A 26,301-nucleotide genomic window follows, 5' to 3' on the forward strand; every position below is an offset into this window, starting at 1 on the left:
GAGAGAGGCCCAAGCAAGACGCGCCCCGAGGAGCGTCTTGCCACATATCAACAATGGGTCTGACTGGGGGCCTCCATGAGAGAAGCCCATGCAAGACGCGCCCCGAGGAGCGTCTTGTCACGTGTCAACACTGGGTCTGACTGAGCGTCTCCAGGAGAGAGGCCCAAGCAAGACGCGCCCCGAGGAGCATCTTGCCACATGTCACCACTGGGTCTGACTGAGCGTTTCCAGGAGAGAGGCCCAAGCAAGACGCGCCCCGAGGAGCGTCTTGCCACATGTCAACAATGAGTCTGACTGAGGGCCTCCAGGAGAGAAGCCCAAGCAAGACGCGTCCCGAGGAGCGTCTTGCCACATGTCAGCACTCAGTCTGACTGAACGCCTCCAGGAGAGAAGCCCCAGCAAGACGCGCCCCGAGGAGCGTCTTGCCACATGTAAGCACTGGGTCTGACTGAGCGCCTCCAGGAGAGAGGCCCCAGCAAGATGCGCCCCGAGGAGCGTCTTGCCTTATGTCACCGCTCGGTCTGACTGAGCGCCTCCAGGAGAGAGGCCCAAGCAAGACTCGCCCCGAGGAGCGTCTTGCCACATGTCAACAATGGGTCTGACTGAGGGCCTCCAGGAGAGAAGCCCAAGCAAGACGCGCCCCGAGGAGCGTCTTGCCACATGTCAGCACTCGGTCTGACTGAGCGCCTCCTGGAGAGAGGCCCAAGCAAGATGCACCCCGAGGAGTGTCTTGACACATGTCAAAACTGGGGCTAACAGAGGGCCTCCAGGAGAGAGGCCCAAGCAAGATGCGCCCCGAGGAGCGTCTTGCCACATGTAAACAATGGGTCTGACTGAGGGCCTCCAGGAGAGAAGCCCAAGCAAGACGCGCCCCGAGGAGCGTCTTGCCACATGTCAGCACTCGGTCTGACTGAGCGCCTCCAGGAGAGAGGCCCAAGCAAGATGCACCCCGAGGAGCGTCTTGACACATGTCAACACTGGGGATGACAGAGGGCCTCCAGGAGAGAGGCCCAAGCAAGATGCGCCCCGAGGAGCGTCTTGCCACATGTCAGCACTCGGTCTGACTGAGCGCCTCCAGGAGAGAGGCCCAAGCAAGATGCACCCCGAGGAGCGTCTTGACACATGTCAACACTGGGGCTGACAGAGGGCCTCCAGGAGAGAGGCCCAAGCAAGATGCGCCCCGAGGAGCGTCTTGCCACATGTAAACAATGGGTCTGACTGAGGGCCTCCAGGAGAGAAGCCCAAGCAAGACGCGCCCCGAGGAGCGTCTTGCCACATGTCAGCACTCGGTCTGACTGAGCGCCTCCAGGAGAGAGGCCCAAGCAAGACGCGCCCCGAGGAGCGTCTTGCCACATATCAACAATGGGTCTGACTGAGGGCCTCCATGAGAGAAGCCCAAGCAAGACGCACCCCGAGGAGCGTCTTGTCACGTGTCAACACCGGGTCTGACTGAGCGTCTCCAGGAGAGAGGCCCAAGCAAGACGCGCCCGAGGAGCGTCTTCCCACATGTCACCACTGGGTCTGACTGAGCGCCTCCAGGAGAGAGGCCCAAGCAAGACGCGCCCCGAGGAGCGTCTTGCCTTATGTCAGCACTCGGTCTGACTGAGCGCCTCCAGGAGAGAGGCCCAAGCAAGACGCGCCCCGAGGAGCGTTTTGCTACATGTCAACAATGGGTCTGACTGAGGGCCTCCAGGAGAGAAGCCCAAGCAAGACGCGCCCCGAGGAGCGTCTTGCACCATGTCAACACTGGGTCTGACTGAGCACCTCCAGGAGAGAGGCCCAAGCAAGACTCGCCCCGAGGAGCGTCTTGCCACATATCAACAATGGGTCTGACTGAGGGCCTCCATGAGAGAAGCCCAAGCAAGACGCACCCCGAGGAGCGTCTTGCCACATGTCAGCACTCGGTCTGACTGAGCGCCTCCAGGAGAGAGGCCCAAGCAAGACGCGCCCCGAGGAGGGTCTTGCCACATATCAACAATGGGTCTGACTGGGGGCCTCCATGAGAGAAGCCCATGCAAGACGCGCCCCGAGGAGCGTCTTGTCACGTGTCAACACTGGGTCTGACTGAGCGTCTCCAGGAGAGAGGCCCAAGCAAGACGCGCCCCGAGGAGCATCTTGCCACATGTCACCACTGGGTCTGACTGAGCGTTTCCAGGAGAGAGGCCCAAGCAAGACGCGCCCCGAGGAGCGTCTTGCCACATGTCAACAATGAGTCTGACTGAGGGCCTCCAGGAGAGAAGCCCAAGCAAGACGCGTCCCGAGGAGCGTCTTGCCACATGTCAGCACTCAGTCTGACTGAACGCCTCCAGGAGAGAAGCCCCAGCAAGACGCGCCCCGAGGAGCGTCTTGCCACATGTAAGCACTGGGTCTGACTGAGCGCCTCCAGGAGAGAGGCCCCAGCAAGATGCGCCCCGAGGAGCGTCTTGCCTTATGTCACCGCTCGGTCTGACTGAGCGCCTCCAGGAGAGAGGCCCAAGCAAGACTCGCCCCGAGGAGCGTCTTGCCACATGTCAACAATGGGTCTGACTGAGGGCCTCCAGGAGAGAAGCCCAAGCAAGACGCGCCCCGAGGAGCGTCTTGCCACATGTCAGCACTAGCTCTGACTGAGCGCCTCCAGGAGAGAGGCCCAAGCAAGATGCACCCCGAGGAGCGTCTTGACACATGTCAACACTGGGGCTGACAGAGGGCCTCCAGGAGAGAGGCCCAAGCAAGATGCGCCCCGAGGAGCGTCTTGCCACATGTAAACAATGGGTCTGACTGAGGGCCTCCAGGAGAGAAGCCCAAGCAAGACGCGCCCTGAAGAGCGTCTTGCCACATGTCAGCACTCGGTCTGACTGAGCGCCTCCAGGAGAGAGGCCCAAGAAAGACGCGCCCCGAGGAGCGTCTTGCCACATATCAACAATGTGTCTGACTGAGGGCCTCCATGAGAGAAACCCAAGCAAGACGCGCCCCGAGGAGCGTCTTGTCACGTGTCAACACCGGGTCTGACTGAGCGTCTCCAGGAGAGAGGCCCAAGCAAGACGCGCCCCGAGGAGCGTCTTGCCACATGTCACCACTGGGTCTGACTGAGCGCCTCCAGGAGAGAGGCCCAAGCAAGACGCTCCTCGGGGCGCGTCTTGCTTGGGCCTCTCTCCTGGAGGCGCACAGACAGATAGAGTGCTGACATGTGGCAAGACGCTCCTCGGGGCGCGTCTTGCTGGGGCTTCTCTCCTGGAGGCACTCAGTCAGACCCAGTGTTGACATGTGACAAGGCGCTCCTCGGGGCGCGTCTTGCTTGGGCCTCTCTCCTGGAGGCGCTCAGTCAGACCCAGTGATGACATGTGACAAGACGCTCCTCGGGGCGCATCTTGCTTGGGCTTCTCTCCTGGAGGCCCTCAGTCAGACTCATTGTTGACATGTGGCAAGACGCTCCTCGGGGCGCGTCTTGCTTGGGCCTCTCTCCTGGAGGCTCTCAGTCAGACCCAGTGCTTACATGTGGCAAGACGCTCCTCGGGGCGCGTCTTGCTTGGGCCTCTCTCCTGGAGGCGCTCAGTCAGACCCAGTGGTGACATGTGACAAGACGCTCCTCGGGGCGCGTCTTGCTTGGGCTTCTCTCATGGAGGCCCTCAGTCAGACCCATTGTTGATATTTGGCAAGACGCTCCTCGGGGCGCGTCTTGCTTGGGCCTCTCTCCTGGAGGCGCTCAGTCAGACCGAGTGCTGACATGTGGCAAGACGCTCCTTGGGGCGCGTCTTGCTGGGGCTTCTCTCCTGGAGGCGCTCAGTCAGACCCAGTGTTGACATGTGACAAGACGCTCCTCGGGGCGCGTCTTGCTTGGGCCTCTCTCCTAGAGGCGCTCAGTCAGACCAAGTGCTGACATAAGGCAAGATGCTCCTTCCGGGCGCGTCTTGCTGTGGCCTCTCTCCTGGAGGCGCTCAATCAGACCCAGTGGTGACACGTGGCAAGACGCTCCTCGGGGCGCGTCTTGCTTGGGCCTCTCTCCTGGAGGCGCTCAGTCAGACCCAGTGGTGACACGTGGCAAGACGCTCCTCGGGGCGCGTCTTGCTTGGGCCTCTCTCCTGGAGACGCTCAGTCAGACACAGTGTTGACACGTGGCAAGACGCTCCTCGGGGCGTGTATTGCTTGGGCCTCTCTCCTGGAGGCGCTCAGTCAGACTGAGTAGTGACATGTGGCATGACGCTCCTCGGGGCGCGTCTTGCTTGGGCCTCTCTCCTGGAGGCGCTCAGTCAGACCCAGTGGTGACATGTGGCAAGACGCTCCTCGGGGCGCGTCTTGCTTGGGCCTCTCTCTTGGAGGCTCTCAGTCAGACCCAGTGCTTACATGTGGCAAGACGCTCCTCGGGGCGCGTCTTGCTTGGGCCTCTCTCCTGGAGGCTCTCAGTCAGACCCAGTGCTTACATGTGGCAAGACGTTCCTCGGGGCGCGTCTTGCTTGGGCCTCTCTCCTGGAGGCGCTCAGTCAGACCCAGTGGTGACATGTGGCAAGACGCTCCTCGGGGCGAGTCTTGCTTGGGCCTCTCTCCTGGAGGCGCTCAGTCAGACCCAGTGGTGACATGTGACAAGACGCTCCTCGGGGCGCGTCTTGCTTGGGCTTCTCTCATGGAGGCCCTCAGTCAGACCCATTGTTGATATGTGGCAAGACGCTCCTCGGGGCGCGTCTTGCTTGGGTCCTCTACCCTGGAGGCGCTCAGTCAGACCGAGTGCTGACATGTGGCAAGACGCTCCTCGGGGCGCGTCTTGCTTGGGCTTCTCTCCTGGAGGCCCTCAGTCAGACCCATTGTTTACATGTGGCAAGACGCTGCTCGGGGTGCATCTTGCTTGGGCCTCTCTCCTGGAGGCGCTCAGTCAGACCGAGTCCTGACATGTGGCAAGACACTCCTCGGGGCGCGTCTTGCTTGGGCTTCTCTCCTGGAGGCCCTCAGTCAGACCCATTGTTTACATGTGGCAAGACGCTGCTCGGGGTGCGTCTTGCTGGGGCTTCTCTCCTGGAGGCGTTCAGTCAGACCGAGTGCTGACATGTGGCAAGACACTCCTCGGGGCGCGTCTTGCTTGGGCTTCTCTCCTGGAGGCCCTCAGTCAGACCCATTGTTGACATGTGGCAAGACGCTCCTCGGGGCGCATCTTGCTTGGGCCTCTCTCCTGGAGGTGCTCAGTCGGACCGAGTGCTGACATGTGGCAAGACACTCCTCGGGGCGCGTCTTGCTTGGGCTTCTCTCCTGGAGGCCCTCAGTCAGACTCATTGTTGACATGTGGCAAGACGCTCCTCGGGGCGCATCTTGCTTGGGCCTCTCTCCTGGAGGCGCTCAGTCAGACCCAGTGTTGACATGTGGCAAGACGCTCCTCGGGGCGCGTCTTGCTTGGGCCTCTCTCCTGGAGGTGCTCAGTCAGACCCAGTGTTGACATGTGGCAAGACGCTCCTCGGGGCGCGTCTTGCTTGGGCTTCTCTCCTGGAGGCCCTCAGTCAGACCCATTGTTGACATGTGGCAAGACGCTCATCGTGGTGCGTCTTGCTTGGGCCTCTCTCCTGGAGGCGCTCAGTCAGACCGAGTGCTAACATGTGGCAAGACGCTCCTCGGGGCGCGTCTTGCTTGGGCTTCTCTCCTGGAGGCCCTCAGTCAGACCCATTGTTTACATGTGGCAAGACGCTCCTCGGGGCGCATCTTGCTTGGGCCTCTCTCCTAGAGGCGCTCAGTCAGACCGAGTGCTGACATGTGGCAAGACGCTCCTCGGGGCGCATCTTGCTGGGGCTTCTCTCCTAGAGGCGCTCAGTCAGACCCAGTGTTGACATGTGACAAGACGCTCCTCGGGGCGCGTCTTGCTTGGGCCTCTCTCCTGGAGGCGCTCTGTCAGACCCAGAGGTGACATGTGGCAAGATGCTCCTCGGGGCGCGTCTTGCTTGGGCCTCTCTCCTGGAGGCCCTCTGTCAGACCCATTGTTGACATGTGGCAAGACGCTCCTCGGGGCGCGTCTTGCTTGGGCCTCTCTCCTGGAGGCGCTCAGTCAGACCGAGTGCTGACATAAGGCAAGATGCTCCTCGGGGGGCGTCTTGCTGGGGCCTCTCTCCTGGAGGCGCTCAAACAGACCCAGTGGTGACACGTGGCAAGACGCTCCTCGGGGCGCGTCTTGCTTGGGCCTCTCTCCTGGAGGCACTCAGTCAGACCCAGTGGTGACACGTGGCAAGACGCTCCTCGGGGCGCGTCTTGCTTGGGCCTCTCTCCTGGAGGCGCTCAGTCAGACCCAGTGGTGACATGTGGCAACACGCTCCTCGGGGCGCGTATTGCTTGGGCCTCTCTCCTGGAGGCCCTCTGTCAGACCCATTGTCGACATGTGGCAAGACGCTCCTCGGGGCGCGTCTTGCTTGGGCCTCTCTCCTGGAGGCGCTCAGTCAGACACAGTGTTGACACGTGTCAAGACGCTCCTCGGGGCGCATCTTGCTTGGGCCTCTCTCCTGGAGGCGCTCAGTCAGACCAAGTGTTGACATGTGGCAAGACGCTCCTCGGGGCGCGTCTTGCTTGGGCCTCTCTCCTGGAGGTGCTCAGTCAGACCCAGTGGTGACATGTGGCAACACGCTCCTCGGGGCGCGTATTGCTTGGGCCTCTCTCCTGGAGGCCCTCTGTCAGACCCATTGTTGACATGTGGCAAGACGCTCCTCGGGGCGCGTCTTGCTTGGGCCTCTCTCCTGGAGGCCCTCAATCAGACCCAGTGTTGACACGTGGCAAGACGCTCCTCGGGGCGCGTCTTGCTTGGGCCTCTCTCCTGGAGGCGCTCAGTCAGACCGAGTGCTGACATGTGGCAAGACGCTCCTCGGGGCGCGTCTTGCTTGGGCCTCTCTCCTGGAGGCGCTCAGTCAGACCCAGTGGTGTCATGTGACAAGACGCTCCTCGGGGCGCGTCTTGCTTGGGCTTCTCTCCTGAAAGCCCTCAGTCAGACTCATTGTTGACATGTGGCAAGACGCTCCTCGGGGCGCGTCTTGCTTGGGCCTCTCTCCTGGAGGCTCTCAGTCAGACCCAGTGCTTACATGTGGCAAGACGCTCCTCGGGGCGCGTCTTGCTTGGGCCTCTCTCCTGGAGGCGCTCAGTCAGACCCAGTGGTGACATGTGACAAGACGCTCCTCGGGGCGCGTCTTGCTTGGGCTTCTCTCATGGAGGCCCTCAGTCAGACCCATTGTTGATATGTGGCAAGACGCTCCTCGGGGCGCGTCTTGCTTGGGCCTCTCTCCTGGAGGCGCTCAGTCAGACCGAGTGCTGACATGTGGCAAGACGCTCCTTGGGGCGCGTCTTGCTGGGGCTTCTCTCCTGGAGGCGTTCAGTCAGACCGAGTGCTGACATGTGGCAAGACGCTCCTCGGGGCGCGTCTTGCTTGGGCTTCTCTCCTGGAGGCCCTCAGTCAGACTCATTGTTGACATGTGGCAAGACGCTCCTCGGGGCGCGTCTTGCTTGGGCCTCTCTCCTGGAGGCGCACAGTCAGACAGAGTGCTGACATGTGGCAAGACGCTCCTCGGGGCGCGTCTTGCTGGGGCTTCTCTCCTGGAGGCGCTCAGTCAGACCCAGTGTTGACATGTGACAACACGCTCCTCGGGGCGCGTCTTGCTTGGGCTTCTCTCATGGAGGCCCTCAGTCAGACCCATTGTTGATATGTGGCAAGACGCTCCTCGGTGCGCGTCTTGCTTGGGCCTCTCTCCTGGAGGCGCTCAGTCAGACCGAGTGCTGACATGTGGCAAGACGCTCCTCGGGGTGCGTCTTGCTTGGGCTTCTCTCCTGGAGGCCCTCAGTCAGACCCATTGTTTACATGTGGCAAGACGCTCCTCGGGGCGCATCTTGCTTGGGCCTCTCTCCTGGAGGCGCTCAGTCAGACCGAGTGCTGACATGTGGCAAGACGCTCCTCGGGGCGCGTCTTGCTGGGGCTTCTCTCCTGGAGGCGCTCAGTCAGACCCAGTGTTGACATGTGACAAGACGCGCCCCGAGGAGCGTCTTGCTTGGGCTTCTCTCCTGGAGGCCCTCTGTCAGACCCATTGTTGACATGTGACAAGACGCTCCTCGGGGCGCGTCTTGCTTGGGCCTCTCTCCTAGAGGCGCTCAGTCAGACCAAGTGCTGACATAAGGCAAGATGCTCCTCGGGGCGCGTCTTGCTGTGGCCTCTCTCCTGGAGGCGCTCAATCAGACCCAGTGGTGACACGTGGCAAGACGCTCCTCGGGGCGCGTCTTGCTTGGGCCTCTCTCCTGGAGGCGCTCAGTCAGACCCAGTGGTGACACGTGGCAAGACGCTCCTCGGGGCGTGTCTTGCTTGGGCCTCTCTCCTGAAGACGCTCAGTCAGACACAGTGTTGACACGTGGCAAGACGCTCCTCGGGGCGCGTCTTGCTTGGGCCTATCTCCTGGAGGCGCTCAGTCAGACCAAGTATTGACATGTGGCAAGACGCTCCTCGGGGCGCGTCTTGCTTGGGCCTCTCTCCTGGAGGCGCTCAGTCAGACCCAGTGGTGACATGTGGCAACACGCTCCTCGGGGCGTGTATTGCTTGGGCCTCTCTCCTGGAGGCCCTCAATCAGACCCAGTGTTGACACGTGGCAAGACGCTCCTCGGGGCGCGTCTTGCTTGGGCCTCTCTCCTGGAGGCGCTCAGTCAGACTGAGTAGTGACATGTGGCATGACGCTCCTCGGGGCGCGTCTTGCTTGGGCCTCTCTCCTGGAGGCGCTCAGTCAGACCCAGTGGTGACATGTGGCAAGACGCTCCTCGGGGCGCGTCTTGCTTGGGCCTCTCTCCTGGAGGCTCTCAGTCAGACCCAGTGCTTACATGTGGCAAGACGCTCCTCGGGGCGCGTCTTGCTTGGGCCTCTCTCCTGGAGGCTCTCAGTCAGACCCAGTGCTTACATGTGGCAAGACGTTCCTCGGGGCGCGTCTTGCTTGGGCCTCTCTCCTGGAGGCGCTCAGTCAGACCCAGTGGTGACATGTGGCAAGACGCTCCTCCGGGCGAGTCTTGCTTGGGCCTCTCTCCTGGAGGCGCTCAGTCAGACCCAGTGGTGACATGTGACAAGACGCTCCTCGGGGCGCGTCTTGCTTGGGCTTCTCTCATGGAGGCCCTCAGTCAGACCCATTGTTGATATGTGGCAAGACGCTCCTCGGGGCGCGTCTTGCTTGGGCCTCTACCCTGGAGGCGCTCAGTCAGACCGAGTGCTGACATGTTGCAAGACGCTCCTCGGGGCGCGTCTTGCTTGGGCTTCTCTCCTGGAGGCCCTCAGTCAGACCCATTGTTTACATGTGGCAAGACGCTGCTCGGGGTGCATCTTGCTTGGGCCTCTCTCCTGGAGGCGCTCAGTCAGACCGAGTGCTGACATGTGGCAAGACACTCCTCGGGGCGCGTCTTGCTTGGGCTTCTCTCCTGGAGGCCCTCAGTCAGACCCATTGTTTACATGTGGCAAGACGCTGCTCGGGGTGCGTCTTGCTGGGGCTTCTCTCCTGGAGGCGTTCAGTCAGACCGAGTGCTGACATGTGGCAAGACACTCCTCGGGGCGCGTCTTGCTTGGGCTTCTCTCCTGGAGGCCCTCAGTCAGACCCATTGTTGACATGTGGCAAGACGCTCCTCGGGGCGCATCTTGCTTGGGACTGTCTCCTGGAGGCGCTCAGTCGGACCGAGTGCTGACATGTGGCAAGACACTCCTCGGGGCGCGTCTTGCTTGGGCTTCTCTCCTGGAGGCCCTCAGTCAGACTCATTGTTGACATGTGGCAAGATGCTCCTCATGGCGCATCTTGCTTGGGCCTCTCTCCTGGAGGCCCTCTGTCAGAACCAGTGTTGACATGTGGCAAGACTCTCCTCCGGGCGCGTCTTGCTTGGGCCTCTCTCCTGGAGGCGCTCAGTCAGACCCAGTGTTGACATGTGGCAAGACGCTCCTCGGGGCGCGTCTTGCTTGGGCCTCTCTCCTGGAGGTGCTCAGTCAGACCCAGTGTTGACATGTGGCAAGACGCTCCTCGGGGCGCGTCTTGCTTGGGCTTCTCTCCTGGAGGCCCTCAGTCAGACCCATTGTTGACATGTGGCAAGACGCTCATCGGGGTGCGTCTTGCTTGGGCCTCTCTCCTGGAGGCGCTCAGTCAGACCGAGTGCTAACATGTGGCAAGACGCTCCTCGGGGCGCGTCTTGCTTGGGCTTCTCTCCTGGAGGCCCTCAGTCAGACCCATTGTTTACATGTGGCAAGACGCTCCTCGGGGCGCATCTTGCTTGGGCCTCTCTCCTGGAGGCGCTCAGTCAGACCGAGTGCTGACATGTGGCAAGACGCTCCTCGGGGCGCATCTTGCTGGGGCTTCTCTCCTGGAGGCTCTCAGTCAGACCCAGTGTTGACATGTGACAAGACGCTCCTCGGGGCGCGTCTTGCTTGGGCCTCTCTCCTGGAGGCGCTCTGTCAGACCCAGAGGTGACATGTGGCAAGATGCTCCTCGGGGCGCGTCTTGCTTGGGCCTCTCTCCTGGAGGCGCTCAGTCAGACCGAGTGCTGACATAAGTCAAGATGCTCCTCGGGGCGCGTCTTGCTGGGGCCTCTCTCCTGGAGGCGCTCAATCAGACCCAGTGGTGACACGTGGCAAGACGCTCCTCGGGGCGCGTCTTGCTTGGGCCTCTCTCCTGGAGGCGCTCAGTCAGACCCAGTGGTGACATGTGGCAAGACACTCCTCGGGGCGCGTCTTGCTTGGGCCTCTCTCCTGGAGACGCTCAGTCAGACACAGTGTTGACACGTGGCAAGACGCTCCTCGGGGCGCGTCTTGCTTGGGCTTCTCTCCTGGAGGCGCTCAGTCAGACCAAGTGTTGACATGTGGCAAGACGCTCCTCGGGGCGCGTCTTGCTTGGGCCTATCTCCTGGAGGCGCTCAGTCAGACCCAGTGGTGACATGTGGCAACACGCTCCTCGGGGCGCGTATTGCTTGGGCCTCTCTCCTGGAGGCCCTCTGTCAGACCCATTGTCGACATGTGGCAAGACGCTCCTCGGGGCGCGTCTTGCTTGGGCCTCTCTCCTGGAGGCGCTCAGTCAGACACAGTGTTGACACGTGTCAAGACGCTCCTCGGGGCGCATCTTGCTTGGGCCTCTCTCCTGGAGGCGCTCAGTCAGACCAAGTGTTGACATGTGGCAAGACGCTCCTCGGGGCGCGTCTTGCTTGGGCCTCTCTCCTGGAGGTGTTCAGTCAGACCCAGTGGTGACATGTGGCAACACGCTCCTCGGGGCGCGTATTGCTTGGGCCTCTCTCCTGGAGGCCCTCTGTCAGACCCATTGTTGACATGTGGCAAGACGCTCCTCGGGGCGCGTCTTGCTTGGGCCTCTCTCCTGGAGGCCCTCAATCAGACCCAGTGTTGACACGTGGCAAGAAGCTCCTCGGGGCGCGTCTTGCTTGGGCCTCTCTCCTGGAGGCGCTCAGTCAGACCGAGTGCTGACATGTGGCAAGACGCTCCTCGGGGCGCGTCTTGCTTGGGCTTCTCTCCTGGAGGCCCTCAGTCAGACCCATTGTTTACATGTGGCAAGACGCTTCTCGGGGCGCATCTTGCTTGGGCCTCTCTCCTGGAGGCGCTCAGTCAGACCGAGTGCTGACATGTGGCAAGACGCTCCTCGGGGCGCGTCTTGCTGGGGCCTCTCTCCTGGAGGCGCTCAATCAGACCCAGTGATGACACGTGGCAAGACGCTCCTCGGGGCGCGTCTTGCTTGGGCCTCTCTCCTGGAGGCGCTCAGTCAGACCCAGTGGTGACACGTGGCAAGACGCTCCTCGGGGCGCGTCTAGCTTGGGCCTCTCTCCTGGAGACGCTCAGTCAGACACAGTGTTGACACGTGGCAAGACGCTCCTCGGGGCGCGTCTTGCTTGGGACTCTCTCCTGGAGGCGCTCAGTCAGACCAAGTGTTGACATGTGGCAAGACGCTCCTCGGGGCGCGTCTTGCTTGGGCCTCTCTCCTGGAGGCGCTCAGTCAGACCCAGTGGTGACATTTGGCAACACGCTCCTCGGGGCGCGTATTGCTTGGGCCTCTCTCCTGGAGGCCCTCTGTCAGACCCATTGTTCACATGTGGCAAGACGCTCCTCGGGGCGCGTCTTGCTTGGGCCTCTCTCCTGGAGGCGCTCAGTCAGACACAGTGTTGACACGTGTCAAGACGCTCCTCGGGGCGCGTCTTGCTTGGGCCTCTCTCCTGGAGGCGCTCAGTCAGACCAAGTGTTGACATGTGGCAAGACGCTCCTCGGGGCGCGTCTTGCTTGGGCCTCTCTCCTGGAGGTGCTCAGTCAGACCCAGTGGTGACATGTGGCAACACGCTCCTCGGGGCGCGTATTGCTTGGGCCTCTCTCCTGGAGGCCCTCTGTCAGACCCATTGTTGACATGTGGCAAGACGCTCCTCGGGGCGCGTCTTGCTTGGGCCTCTCTCCTGGAGGCGCTCAGTCACACCGAGTGCTGACATGTGGCAAGACGCTCCTCGGGGCGCGTCTTGCTTGGGCTTCTCTCCTGGAGGCCCTCAGTCAGACCCATTGTTTACATGTGGCAAGACGCTCCTCGGGGCGCATCTTGCTTGGGCCTCTCTCCTGGAGGCGCTCAGTCAGACCGAGTGCTGACATGTGGCAAGACGCTCCTCGGGGCGCGTCTTGCTGGGGCTTCTCTCCTGGAGGCGCTAAGTCAGACCCAGTGTTGACATGTGACAAGACGCTCCTCGGGGCGCGTCTTGCTTGGGCCTCTCTCCTGGAGGCGCTCAGTCAGACCGAGTGCTGACATGTGGCAAGACGCTCCTCGGGGCGCGTCTTGCTTGGGCTTCTCTCCTGGAGGCCCTCAGTCAGACCCATTGTTTACATGTGGCAAGACGCTCCTCGGGGCGCATCTTGCTTGGGCCTCTCTCCTGGAGGCGCTCAGTCAGACCGAGTGCTGACATGTGGCAAGACGCTCCTCGGGGCGCGTAATGCTGGGGCCTCTCTCCTGGAGGCGCTCAATCAGACCCAGTAGTGACACGTGGCAAGACGCTCCTCGGGGCGAGTCTTGCTTGGGCCTCTCTCCTGGAGGCGCTCAGTCAGACCCAGTGGTGACACGTGGCAAGACGCTCCTCGGGGCGCGTCTAGCTTGGGCCTCTCTCCTGGAGACGCTCAGTCAGACACAGTGTTGACACGTGGCAAGACGCTCCTCGGGGCGCGTCTTGCTTGTGACTCTCTCCTTGAGGCGCTCAGTCAGACCAAGTGTTGACATGTGGCAAGACGCTCCTCGGGGCGCGTCTTGCTTGGGCCTCTCTCCTGGAGGCGCTCAGTCAGACCCAGTGGTGACATGTGGCAACACGCTCCTCGGGGCGCGTATTGCTTGGGCCTCTCTCCTGGAGGCCCTCTGTCAGACCCATTGTCGCCATGTGGCAAGACGCTCCTCGGGGCGCGTCTTGCTTGGGCCTCTCTCCTGGAGGCGCTCAGTCAGACCAAGTGTTGACATGTGGCAAGACGCTCCTCGGGGCGCGTCTTGCTTGGGCCTCTCTCCTGGAGGTGTTCAGTCAGACCCAGTGGTGACATGTGGCAACACGCTCCTCGGGGCGCGTATTGCTTGGGCCTCTCTCCTGGAGGCCCTCTGTCAGACCCATTGTTGACATGTGGCAAGACGCTCCTCGGGGCGCGTCTTGCTTGGGCCTCTCTCCTGGAGGCCCTCAATCAGACCCAGTGTTGACACGTGGCAAGAAGCTCCTCGGGGCGCGTCTTGCTTGGGCCTCTCTCCTGGAGGCGCTCAGTCAGACCGAGTGCTGACATGTGGCAAGACGCTCCTCGGGGCGCGTCTTGCTTGGGCTTCTCTCCTGGAGGCCCTCAGTCAGACCCATTGTTTACATGTGGCAAGACGCTTCTCGGGGCGCATCTTGCTTGGGCCTCTCTCCTGGAGGCGCTCAGTCAGACCGAGTGCTGACATGTGGCAAGACCCTCCTCGGGGCGCGTCTTGCTGGGGCCTCTCTCCTGGAGGCGCTCAATCAGACCCAGTGATGACACGTGGCAAGACGCTCCTCGGGGCGCGTCTTGCTTGGGCCTCTCTCCTGGAGGCGCTCAGTCAGACCCAGTGGTGACACGTGGCAAGACGCTCCTCGGGGCGCGTCTAGCTTGGGCCTCTCTCCTGGAGACGCTCAGTCAGACCAAGTGTTGACATGTGGCAAGACGCTCCTCGGGGCGCGTCTTGCTTGGGCCTCTCTCCTGGAGGCGCTCAGTCAGACCCAGTGGTGACATTTGGCAACACGCTCCTCGGGGCGCGTATTGCTTGGGCCTCTCTCCTGGAGGCCCTCTGTCAGACCCATTGTTCACATGTGGCAAGACGCTCCTCGGGGCGCGTCTTGCTTGGGCCTCTCTCCTGGAGGCGCTCAGTCAGACACAGTGTTGACACGTGTCAAGACGCTCCTCGGGGCGCGTCTTGCTTGGGCCTCTCTCCTGGAGGCGCTCAGTCAGACCAAGTGTTGACATGTGGCAAGACGCTCCTCGGGGCGCGTCTTGCTTGGGCCTCTCTCCTGGAGGTGCTCAGTCAGACCCAGTGGTGACATGTGGCAACACGCTCCTCGGGGCGCGTATTGCTTGGGCCTCTCTCCTGGAGGCCCTCTGTCAGACCCATTGTTGACATGTGGCAAGACGCTCCTCGGGGCGCGTCTTGCTTGGGCCTCTCTCCTGGAGGCGCTCAGTCACACCGAGTGCTGACATGTGGCAAGACGCTCCTCGGGGCGCGTCTTGCTTGGGCTTCTCTCCTGGAGGCCCTCAGTCAGACCCATTGTTTACATGTGGCAAGACGCTCCTCGGGGCGCATCTTGCTTGGGCCTCTCTCCTGGAGGCGCTCAGTCAGACCGAGTGCTGACATGTGGCAAGACGCTCCTCGGGGCGCGTCTTGCTGGGGCTTCTCTCCTGGAGGCGCTAAGTCAGACCCAGTGTTGACATGTGACAAGACGCTCCTCGGGGCGCGTCTTGCTTGGGCCTCTCTCCTGGAGGCGCTCAGTCAGACCGAGTGCTGACATGTGGCAAGACGCTCCTCGGGGCGCGTCTTGCTTGGGCTTCTCTCCTGGAGGCCCTCAGTCAGACCCATTGTTTACATGTGGCAAGACGCTCCTCGGGGCGCATCTTGCTTGGGCCTCTCTCCTGGAGGCGCTCAGTCAGACCGAGTGCTGACATGTGGCAGGACGCTCCTCGGGGCGCGTAATGCTGGGGCCTCTCTCCTGGAGGCGCTCAATCAGACCCAGTAGTGACACGTGGCAAGACGCTCCTCGGGGCGCGTCTTGCTTGGGCCTCTCTCCTGGAGGCGCTCAGTCAGACCCAGTGGTGACACGTGGCAAGACGCTCCTCGGGGCGCGTCTAGCTTGGGCCTCTCTCCTGGAGACGCTCAGTCAGACACAGTGTTGACACGTGGCAAGACGCTCCTCGGGGCGCGTCTTGCTTGTGACTCTCTCCTTGAGGCGCTCAGTCAGACCAAGTGTTGACATGTGGCAAGACGCTCCTCGGGGCGCGTCTTGCTTGGGCCTCTCTCCTGGAGGCGCTCAGTCAGACCCAGTGGTGACATGTGGCAACACGCTCCTCGGGGCGCGTATTGCTTGGGCCTCTCTCCTGGAGGCCCTCTGTCAGACACAGTGTTGACACGTGTCAAGACGCTCCTCGGGGCGCGTCTTGCTTGGGCCTCTCTCCTGGAGGCGCTCAGTCAGACCAAGTGTTGACATGTGGCAAGACGCTCCTCGGGGCGCGTCTTGCTTGGGCCTCTCTCCTGGAGGTGCTCAGTCAGACCCAGTGGTGACATGTGGCAACACGCTCCTCGGGGCGCGTATTGCTTGGGCCTCTCTCCTGGAGGCCCTCTGTCAGACCCATTGTTGACATGTGGCAAGACGCTCCTCGGGGCGCGTCTTGCTTGGGCCTCTCTCCTGGAGGCCCTCAATCAGACCCAGTGTTGACACGTGGCAAGACGCTCCTCGGGGCGCGTCTTGCTTGGGCCTCTCTCCTGGAGGCGCTCAGTCACACCGAGTGCTGACATGTGGCAAGACGCTCCTCGGGGCGCATCTTGCTTGGGCCTCTCTCCTGGAGGCGCTCAGTCAGACCGAGTGCTGACATGTGGCAAGACGCTCCTCGGGGCGCGTCTTGCTGGGGCTTCTCTCCTGGAGGCGCTAAGTCAGACCCAGTGTTGACATGTGGCAAGACGCTCCTCGGGGCGCGTCTTGCTTGGGCCTCTCTCCTGGAGGCGCTCAGTCAGACCCAGAGGTGACATGTGGCAAGATGCTCATCGGGGCGCGTCTTGCTTGGGCCTCTCTCCTGGAGGCCCTCTGTCAGACCCATTGTTGACATGTGGCAAGACGCTCCTCGGGGCGCGTCTTGCTTGGGCCTCTCTCCTGGAGGCGCTCAGTCAGACCGAGTGCTGACATAAGGCAAGATGCTCCTCGGGGCTCGTCTTGCTGGGGCCTCTCTCCTGGAGGCGCTCAATCAGACCCAGTGGTGACACGTGGCAAGACGCTCCTCGGGGCGCGACTTGCTTGGGCCTCTCTCCTGGAGGCGCTCAGTCCGACCCAGTGGTGACATGTGGCAACACGCTCCTCGGGGCGCGTATTGCTCGGGCCTCTCTCCTGGAGGCCCTCTGTCAGACCCATTGTTGACATGTGGCAAGACGCTCCTCGGGGCGCGTCTTGCTTGGGCCTCTCTCCTGGAGGCCCTTAATCAGACCCAGTGTTGACATGTGGCAAGACGCTCCTCGGGGCGCGTCTTGCTTGGGCCTCTCTCCTGGAGGCGCTCAGTCAGACCCATTGTTGACATGTGGCAAGACACTCCTTGGGGAGCGTCTTGCTTGGGCCTCTCTCCTGGAGGCCCTCTGTCAGACCCAGTGTTTACATATGGCAAGACGCTCCTCGCGGCGCGTCTTGCTTGGGCCTCTCTCCTGGAGGCGCTCAGTCAGACCGAGTAGTGACATGTGGGATGACGCTCCTCGGGGTGCGTCTTGCTTGGCCTTCTCTCCTGTAGGCCCTCAGTCGGACCCATTGTTGACATGTGGCAAGACGCTCCTCGGGGCGCATCTTGCTTGGGCCTCTCTCCTGGAGGCGCTCAGTCGGACAGGGTGCTGACATGTGGCAAGACGCTCCTCGGGGCGCGTATTGCTTGGGCCTCTCTCCTGGAGGCCGTCCGTCAGACCCATTGTTGACATGTGGCAAGACGCTCCTCGGGGCGCGTCTTGCTTGGGCCTCTCTCCTGGAGGTGCTCAGTCAGACCCAGTGGTGACATGTGGCAACACGCTCCTCGGGGCGCGTATTGCTTGGGCCTCTCTCCTGGAGGCGCTCAGTCAGACCGAGTGCTGACATGTGGCAAGACGCTCCTCGGGGCGCGTCTTGCTTGGGCTTCTCTCCTGGAGGCCCTCAGTCAGACCCATTGTTTACATCTGGCAAGACGCTCCTCGGGGCGCATCTTGCTTGGGCCTCTCTCCTGGAGGCGCTCAGTCAGACCGAGTGCTGACATGTGGCAAGACGCTCCTCGGGGCGCGTCTTGCTGGGGCTTCTCTCCTGGAGGCGCTAAGTCAGACCCAGTGTTGACATGTGACAAGACGCTCCTCGGGGCGCGTCTTGCTTGGGCCTCTCTCCTGGAGGCGCTCAGTCAGACCCAGAGGTGACATGTAGCAAGATGCTCCTTGGGGCGCGTCTTGCTTGGGCCTCTCTCCTGGAGGCCCTCTGTCAGACCCATTGTTGACATGTTGCAAGACGCTCCTCGGGGCGCGTCTTGCTTGGGCTTCTCTCCTGGAGGCGCTCAGTCAGACCGAGTGTTGACACGGGGCAAGACGCTCCTCGGGGCGCGTCTTGCTTGGGCCTCTCTCCTGGAGGCGCTCAGTCAGACCCATTGTTGACATGTGGCAAGACACTCCTTGGGGAGCGTCTTGCTTGGGCCTCTCTCCTGGAGGCCCTCTGTCAGCCCCAGTGTTGACATGTGTCAAGACGCTCCTCGGGGTGCGTCTTGCTTGGGCCTCTCTCCTGGAGGCGCTCAGTCAGACCGAGTGCTGACATGTGGCAAGACTCTCCTCGGGGCGCGTCTTGCTTGGGCTTCTCTCCTGGAGGCCCTCAGTCAGACTGAGTGCTGACATGTGGCAAGACGCTCCTCGGGGCGTGTCTTGCTGGGGCGTCTCTCCTGGAGGCGTTCTGTCAGACCGAGTGCTGACATGTGGCAAGACGCTCCTCGGGGCGCGTCTTGCTGGGGCTTCTCTCCTGGAGGCGTTCAGTCAGACCGAGTGCTGACATGTGGCAAGAGGCTCCTCGGGGCGCGTCTTGCTTGGGCTTCTCTCCTGGAGGCCCTCAGTCAGACCCAGTGGTGACACGTGGCAAGACGCTCCTCAGGGCGCGTCTTGCTTGGGCCTCTCTCCTGGAGACGCTCAGTCAGACCCAGTGTTGACACGTGGCAAGACGCTCCTCGGGGCGCGTCTTCCTTGGGCCTCTCTCCTGGAGGCGCTCAGTCAGACCAAGTGTTGACATGTGGCAAGACGCTCCTCGGGGCGCGTCTTGCTTGGGCCTCTCTCCTGGAGGCGCTCAGTCAGACCCAGTGGTGACATGTGGCAACCCGCTCCTCGGGGCGCGTATTGCTTGGGCCTCTCTCCTGGAGACGCTCAGTCAGACCCAGTGTTGACACGTGGCAAGACGCTCCTCGGGGCGCATCTTCCTTGGGCCTCTCTCCTGGAGGCGCTCAGTCAGACCCAGTGGTGACATGTGGCAACACGCTCCTCGGGGTGCGTATTGCTTGGGCCTCTTTCCTGGAGGCCCTCTGTCAGACCCAGTGTTTACATATGGCAAGACGCTCCTCGCGGCGCGTCTTGCTTGGGCCTCTCTCCTGGAGGCGCTCAGTCAGACCGAGTAGTGACATGTGGGATGACGCTCCTCGGGGTGCGTCTTGCTTGGGCTTCTCTCCTGGAGGCCCTCAGTCGGACCCATTGTTGACATGTGGCAAGACGCTCCTCGGGGCGCATCTTGCTTGGGCCTCTCTCCTGGAGGCGCTCAGTCGGACCGGGTGCTGACATGTGGCAAGACGCTCCTCGGGGCGCGTGTTGCTTGGGCTTCTCTCCTGGAGGCCCTCAGTCAGACCCATTGTTGACATGTGGCAAGACGCTCCTCGGGGCGCGTCTTGCTTGGGCCTCTCTCCTGGAGGCGCTCAGTCAGACCCAGTGGTGACATGTGGCAACACGCTCCTCGGGCGTGTATTGCTTGGGCCTCTCTCCTGGAGGCCGTCTGTCAGACCCATTGTTGACATGTGGCAAGACGCTCCTCGGGGCGCGTCTTGCTTGGGCCTCTCTCCTGGAGGCGCTCAGTCAGACACAGTGTTGACACGTGGCAAGACGCTCCTCGGGGCGTGTCTTTCTTGGGCCTCTCTCCTGGAGGCGCTCAGTCAGACCAAGTGTTTACATGTGGCAAGACGCTCCTCGGGGCACGTCTTGCTTGGGCCTCTCTCCTGGAGGTGCTCAGTCAGACCCAGTGGTGACATGTGGCAACACGCTCCTCGGGGCGCGTATTGCTTGGGCCTCTCTCCTGGAGGCCCTCTGTCAGACCCATTGTTGACATGTGGCAAGACGCTCCTCGGGGCGCGTCTTGCTTGGGCCTCTCTCCTGGAGGCCCTCAATCAGACCCAGTGTTGACACGTGGCAAGACGCTCCTCGGGGCGCGTCTTGCTTGGGCCTCTCTCCTGGAGGCGCTCAGTCAGACCGAGTGCTGACATGTGGCAAGACGCTCCTCGGGGCGCGTCTTGCTTGGGCTTCTCTCCTGGAGGGGCTCAGTCAGACCCATTGTTTACATGTGGCAAGACGCTCCTCGGGGCGCATCTTGCTTGGGCCTCTCTCCTGGAGGCGCTCAGTCAGACCCAGTGCTGACATGTGGCAAGACGCTCCTCGGGGCGCGTCTTGCTGGGGCTTCTCTCCTGGAGGCGCTAAGTCAGACCCAGTGTTGACATGTGACAAGACGCTCCTCGGGGCGCGTCTTGCTTGGGCCTCTCTCCTGGAGGCGCTCAGTCAGACCCAGAGGTGACATGTGGCAAGATGCTCCTCGGGGCGCGTCTTGCTTGGGCCTCTCTCCTGGAGGCCCTCTGTCAGACCCACAGGTGACATGTGGCAAGATGCTCCTCGGGGCACGTCTTGCTTGGGCCTCTCTCCTGGAGGCCCTCTGTCAGACCCATTGTTGACATGTTGCAAGACGCTCCTCGGGGCGCGTCTTGCTTGGGCTTCTCTCCTGGAGGCGCTCAGTCAGACCGAGTGCTGACATAAGGCAAGATGCTCCTCGGGGCGCGTCTTGCTGGGGCCTCTCTCCTGGAGGCGCTCAATCAGACCCAGTGGTGACACGTGGCAAGACGCTCCTCGGGGCGCGACTTGCTTGGGCCTCTCTCCTGGAGGCGCTCAGTCAGACCCAGTGGTGACATGTGGCAACACGCTCCTCGGGGCGCGTATTGCTTGGGCCTCTCTCCTGGAGGCCCTCTGTCAGACCCATTGTTGACATATGGCAAGACGCTCCTCGGGGCGCGTCTTGCTTGGGCCTCTCTCCTGGAGGCCCTCAATCAGACCCAGTGTTGACACATGGCAAGACGCTCCTCGGGGCGCGTCTTGCTTGGGCCTCTCTCCTGGAGGCGCTCAGTCAGACCCATTGTTGACATGTGGCAAGACACTCCTTGGGGAGCGTCTTGCTTGGGCCTCTCTCCTGGAGGCCCTCTGTCAGCCCCAGTGCTGACATGTGGCAAGACGCTCCTCGGGGCGCGTCTTGCTTGGGCTTCTCTCCTGGAGGCCCTCAGTCAGACCCATTGTTGACATGTGGCAAGACGCTCCTCGGGGCGCGTCTTGCTTGGGCTTCTCTCATGAAGGCCCTCAGTCAGAACCATTGTTGATATGTGGCAAGACGCTCCTCGGGGCGCGTCTTGCTTGGGCCTCTCTCCTGGAGGCGCTCAGTCAGACTGAGTGCTGACATGTGGCAAGACGCTCCTCGGGGCGTGTCTTGCTGGGGCTTCTCTCCTGGAGGCGTTCTGTCAGACCGAGTGCTGACATGTGGCAAGACGTTCCTCGGGGCGCGTCTTGCTGGGGCTTCTCTCCTGGAGGCGTTCAGTCAGACCGAGTGCTGACATGTGGCAAGAGGCTCCTCGGGGCGCGTCTTGCTTGGGCTTCTCTCCTGGAGGCCCTCAGTCAGACCCAGTGGTGACACGTGGCAAGACGCTCCTCAGGGCGCGTCTTGCTTGGGCCTCTCTCCTGGAGACGCTCAGTCAGACCCAGTGTTGACATGTGGCAAGACGCTCCTCGGGGCGCGTCTTGCTTGGGCATCTCTCCTGGAGGCGCTCAGTCAGACCGAGTGCTGACATAAGGCAAGACGCTCCTCGGGGCGCGTCTTGCTGGGGCCTCTCTCCTGGAGGAGCTCAGTCAGACCCAGTGCTTACATGTGGCAAGACGCTCCTCGGGGCGCGTCTTGCTGGGGCTTCTCTCCTAGAGGCGTTCAGTCAGACCGAGTGCCGACATGTGGCAAGACGCTCCTCGGGACGCGTCTTGCTTGGGCTTCTCTCCTGGAGGCCCTCAGTCAGACCCATTGTTGACATGTGGCAAGATGCTCCTCGGGGCGCGTCTTGCTTGGGCTTCTCTCCTGGAGGCCCTCAGTCAGACCCATTGTTGACATGTGGCAAGACGCTCCTCGGGGCGCGTCTTGCTTGGGCTTCTCTCCTGGAGGCCCTCAGTCAGACCCATTGTTGACATGTGGCAAGACGCTCCTCGGGGCGCATCTTGCTTGGGCCTCTCTCCTGGAGGCGCTCAGTCAGACCGAGTGCTGACATAAGGCAAGACGCTCATCGGGGCGCGTCTTGCTGGGGCCTCTCTCCTGGAGGCGCTCAGTCAGACCCAGTGCTTACATGTGGCAAGACGCTCCTCGGGGCGCGTCTTGCTGGGGCTTCTCTCCTGGAGGCGTTCAGTCAGACCGAGTGCTGACATGTGGCAAGACACTCCTCGGGACGGGTCTTGCTTGGGCTTCTCTCCTGGAGGCCCTCAGTCAGACTCATTGTTGACATAAGGCAAGACGCTTCTTGGGGTGCGTCTTGCTTGGGCCTCTCTCCTGGAGGCGCTCAGTCAGACCGAGTGCTAACATGTGGCAAGACGCTCCTCGGGGCGCGTCTTGCTTGGGCTTCTCTCCTGGAGGCCCTCAGTCAGACTCATTGTTGACATGTGGCAAGACGCTCCTCGGGGCGCGTCTTGCTTGGGCCTCTCTCCTGGAGGCGCTCATTCAGACCGAGTGCTGACATAAGGCAAGACGCTCCTCGGGGCGCATCTTGCTTGGGCCTCTCTCCTGGAGGCGCTCAGTCAGAAACAGTGTTGACACGTGGCAAGACGCTCCTCGGGGCGTGTCTTGCTTGGGCCTCTCTCCTGGAGAAGCTCAGTCAGACCAAGTGTTAAAATGTGGCAAGACGCTCCTCGGGGTGCGTCTTGCTTGGGCCTCTCTCCTGGAGGTGCTCAGTCAGACCCAGTGGTGACATGTGGCAACACGCTCCTCGGGGCGCGTATTGCTTGGGCCTCTCTCCTGGAGGCCCTCTGTCAGACCCATTGTTGACATGTGGCAAGACGCTCCTCGGGGCGCGTCTTGCTTGGGCCTCTCTCCTGGAGGCGCTCAGTCAGACCGAGTGCTGACATGTGGCAAGATGCTCCTCGGGGCGCGTCTTGCTTGGGCTTCTCTCCTGGAGACCCTCAGTCAGACCCATTGTTTACATGTGGCAAGACGCTCATCGGGGCGCATCTTGCTTGGGCCTCTCTCCTGGAGGCGCTCAGTCAGACCGAGTGCTGACATGTGGCAAGACGCTCCTCGGGGGGCGTCTTGCTGGGGCTTCTCTCCTGGAGGCGCTAAGTCAGACCCAGTGTTGACATGTGACAAGACGCTCCTCGGGGCGCGTCTTGCTTGGGCCTCTCTCCTGGAGGCCCTCAGTCAGACCCAGAGGTGACATGTGGCAAGATGCTCCTCGGGGCGCGTCTTGCTTGGGCCTCTCTCCTGGAGTCCCTCTGTCAGACCCATTGTTGACATGTGGCAAGACGCTCCTCGGGGCGCGTCTTGCTTGGGCCTCTCTCCTGGAGGCGCTCAGTCAGACCGAGTGCTGACATAAGGCAAGATGCTCCTCGGGGCGCGTCTTGCTGGGGCCTCTCTCCTGGAGGCGCTCAATCAGACCCAGTGGTGACACGTGGCAAGACGCTCCTCGGGGCGCGTCTTGCTTGGGCCTCTCTCCTGGAGGCCCTCAATCAGACCCAGTGTTGACACGTGGCAAGACGCTCCTCGGGGCGCATCTTGCTTGGGCCTCTCTCCTGGAGGCGCTCAGTCAGACCCATTGTTGACATGTGGCAAGACACTCCTTGGGGAGCGTCTTGCTTGGGCCTCTCTCCTGGAGGCCCTCTGTCAGCCCCAGTGTTGACATGTGTCAAGACGCTCCTCGGGGTGCGTCTTGCTTGGGCCTCTCTCCTGGAGGCCCTCAGTCAGACCCATTGTTGATCTGTGGCAAGACGCTCCTCGGGGCGCGTCTTGCTTGGGCTTCTCTCATGAAGGCCCTCAGTCAGACCCATTGTTGATATGTGGCAAGACGCTCCTCGGGGCGCGTCTTGCTTGGGCCTCTCTCCTGGAGGCGCTCAGTCAGACTGAGTGCTGACATGTGGCAAGACGCTCCTCGGGGCGTGTCTTCCTGGGGCTTCTCTCCTGGAGGCGTTCTGTCAGACCGAGTGCTGACATGTGGCAAGACGCTCCTCGGGGCGCGTCTTGCTGGGGCTTCTCTCCTGGAGGCGTTCAGTCAGACTGAGTGCTGACATGTGGCAAGAGGCTCCCCGGGGCGAGTCTTGCTTGGGCTTCTCTCCTGGAGGCCCTCAGTCAGACCCAGTGGTGACACGTGGCAAGATGCTCCTCAGGGCGGGTCTTGCTCGGGCCTCTCTCCTGGAGACGCTCAGTCAGACCCAGTGTTGACACGTGGCAAGACTCTCCTCGGGGCGCGTCTTCCTTGGGCCTCTCTCCTGGAGGCGCTCAGTAAGACCAAGTGTTGACATGTGGCAAGACGCTCCTCGGGGCGCGTCTTGCTTGGGCCTCTCTCCTGGAGGCGTTCAGTCAGACTGAGTGCTGACATGTGGCAAGAGGCTCCTCGGGGCGCGTCTTGCTTCGGCTTCTCTCCTGGAGGCCCTCAGTCAGACCCAGTGGTGACACGTGGCAAGACGCTCCTCAGGGCACGTCTTGCTTGGGCCTCTCTTCTGGAGACGCTCAGTCAGACCCAGTGTTGACACGTGGCAAGACTCTCCTCGGGGCGCGTCTTCCTTGGGCCTCTCTCCTGGAGGCGCTCAGTAAGACCAAGTGTTGACATGTGGCAAGACGCTCCTCGGGGCGCGTCTTGCTTGGGCCTCTCTCCTGGAGGCGCTCAGTCAGACCCAGTGGTGACATGTGGCAACACGCTCCTCGGGGCGCGTATTGCTTGGGCCTCTCTCCTGGAGGCCCTCTGTCAGACCCAGTGTTTACATATGGCAAGACGCTCCTCGGGGCGCGTCTTGCTTGGGCCTCTCTCCTGGAGGCGCTCAGTCAGACCGAGTAGTGACATGTGGGATGACGCTCCTCGGGGCGCGTCTTGCTGGGGCTTCTCTCCTGGAGGCGTTCAGTCAGACTGAGTGCTGACATGTGGCAAGAGGCTCCTCGGGGCGCGTCTTGCTTCGGCTTCTCTCCTGGAGGCCCTCAGTCAGACCCAGTGGTGACACGTGGCAAGACGCTCCTCAGGGCACGTCTTGCTTGGGCCTCTCTTCTGGAGACGCTCAGTCAGACCCAGTGTTGACACGTGGCAAGACTCTCCTCGGGGCGCGTCTTCCTTGGGCCTCTCTCCTGGAGGCGCTCAGTCAGACCCATTGTTGACATGTGGCAAGACGCTCCTCGGGGCGCGTCTTGCTTGGGCCTCTCTCCTGGAGGCCCTCAATCAGACCCAGTGTTGACACGTGGCAAAACGCTCCTCGGGGCGCGTCTTGCTTGGGCCTCTCTCCTGGAGGCGCTCAGTCAGACCCATTGTTGACATGTGGCAAGACACTCCTTGGGGAGCGTCTTGCTTGGGCCTCTCTCCTGGAGGCCCTCTGTCAGCCCCAGTGTTGACATGTGTCAAGACGCTCCTCGGGGTGCGTCTTGCTTGGGCCTCTCTCCTGGAGGCGCTCAGTCAGACCGAGTGCTGACATGTGGCAAGACGCTCCTCGGGGAGCGTCTTGCTTGGGCTTCTCTCCTGGAGGCCCTCAGTCAAACCCATTGTTGATCTGTGGCAAGACGCTCCTCGGGGCGCGTCTTGCTTGGGCTTCTCTCATGAAGGCCCTCAGTCAGACCCATTGTTGATTAGTGGCAAGACGCTCCTCGGGGCGCGTCTTGCTTGGGCCTCTCTCCTGGAGGCGCTCAGTCAGACTGAGTGCTGACATGTGGCAAGACGCTCCTCGGGGCGTGTCTTGCTGGGGCTTCTCTCCTGGAGGCGTTCTGTCAGACCGAGTGCTGACATGTGGCAAGACGCGCCTCGGGGCGCGTCTTGCTGGGGCTTCTCTCCTGGAGGCGTTCAGTCAGACTGAGTGCTGACATGTGGCAAGAGGCTCCTCGGGGCGCGTCTTGCTTCGGCTTCTCTCCTGGAGGCCCTCAGTCAGACCCAGTGGTGACACGTGGCAAGACGCTCCTCAGGGCACGTCTTGCTTGGGCCTCTCTTCTGGAGACGCTCAGTCAGACCCAGTGTTGACACGTGGCAAGACTCTCCTCGGGGCGCGTCTTCCTTGGGCCTCTCTCCTGGAGGCGCTCAGTAAGACCAAGTGTTGACATGTGGCAAGACGCTCCTCGGGGCGCGTCTTGCTTGGGCCTCTCTCCTGGAGGCCCTCTGTCAGACCGATTAGTGACATGTGGGATGACGCTCCTCGGGGCGCGTCTTGCTTGGGCTTCTCTCCTGGAGGCCCTCAGTTGGACCCATTGTTGACATGTGGCAAGACGCTCCTCGGGGCGCATCTTGCTTGGGCCTCTCACCTGGAGGCGCTCAGTCGGACCGGGTGCTGACATGTGGCAAGACGCTCCTCGGGGCGCGTGTTGCTTGGGCTTCTCTCCTGGAGGCCCTCAGTCAGACCCATTGTTGACATGTGGCAAGACACTCCTCGGGGCGCGTCTTGCTTGGGCCTCTCTCCTGGAGGCGCACAGTCGGACCGAGTAGTCACATGTGGCAAGACGCTCCTCGGGGCGCGTCTTGCTGGGGCTTCTCTCCTGGAGGCGCTCAGTCAGACCCAGTGTTGACATGTGACAAGACGCTCCTCGGGGCGCGTCTTGCTTGGGCTTCTCTCCTGGAGGCGCTCAATCAGACCCAGTGGTGACACGTGGCAAGACGCTCCTCGGGGCGCGACTTGCTTG

The sequence above is a fragment of the Nothobranchius furzeri genome, chromosome 6 (genome assembly GCF_043380555.1).
Source record: "Nothobranchius furzeri strain GRZ-AD chromosome 6, NfurGRZ-RIMD1, whole genome shotgun sequence".
Lineage (NCBI taxonomy): Eukaryota > Metazoa > Chordata > Actinopteri > Cyprinodontiformes > Nothobranchiidae > Nothobranchius > Nothobranchius furzeri.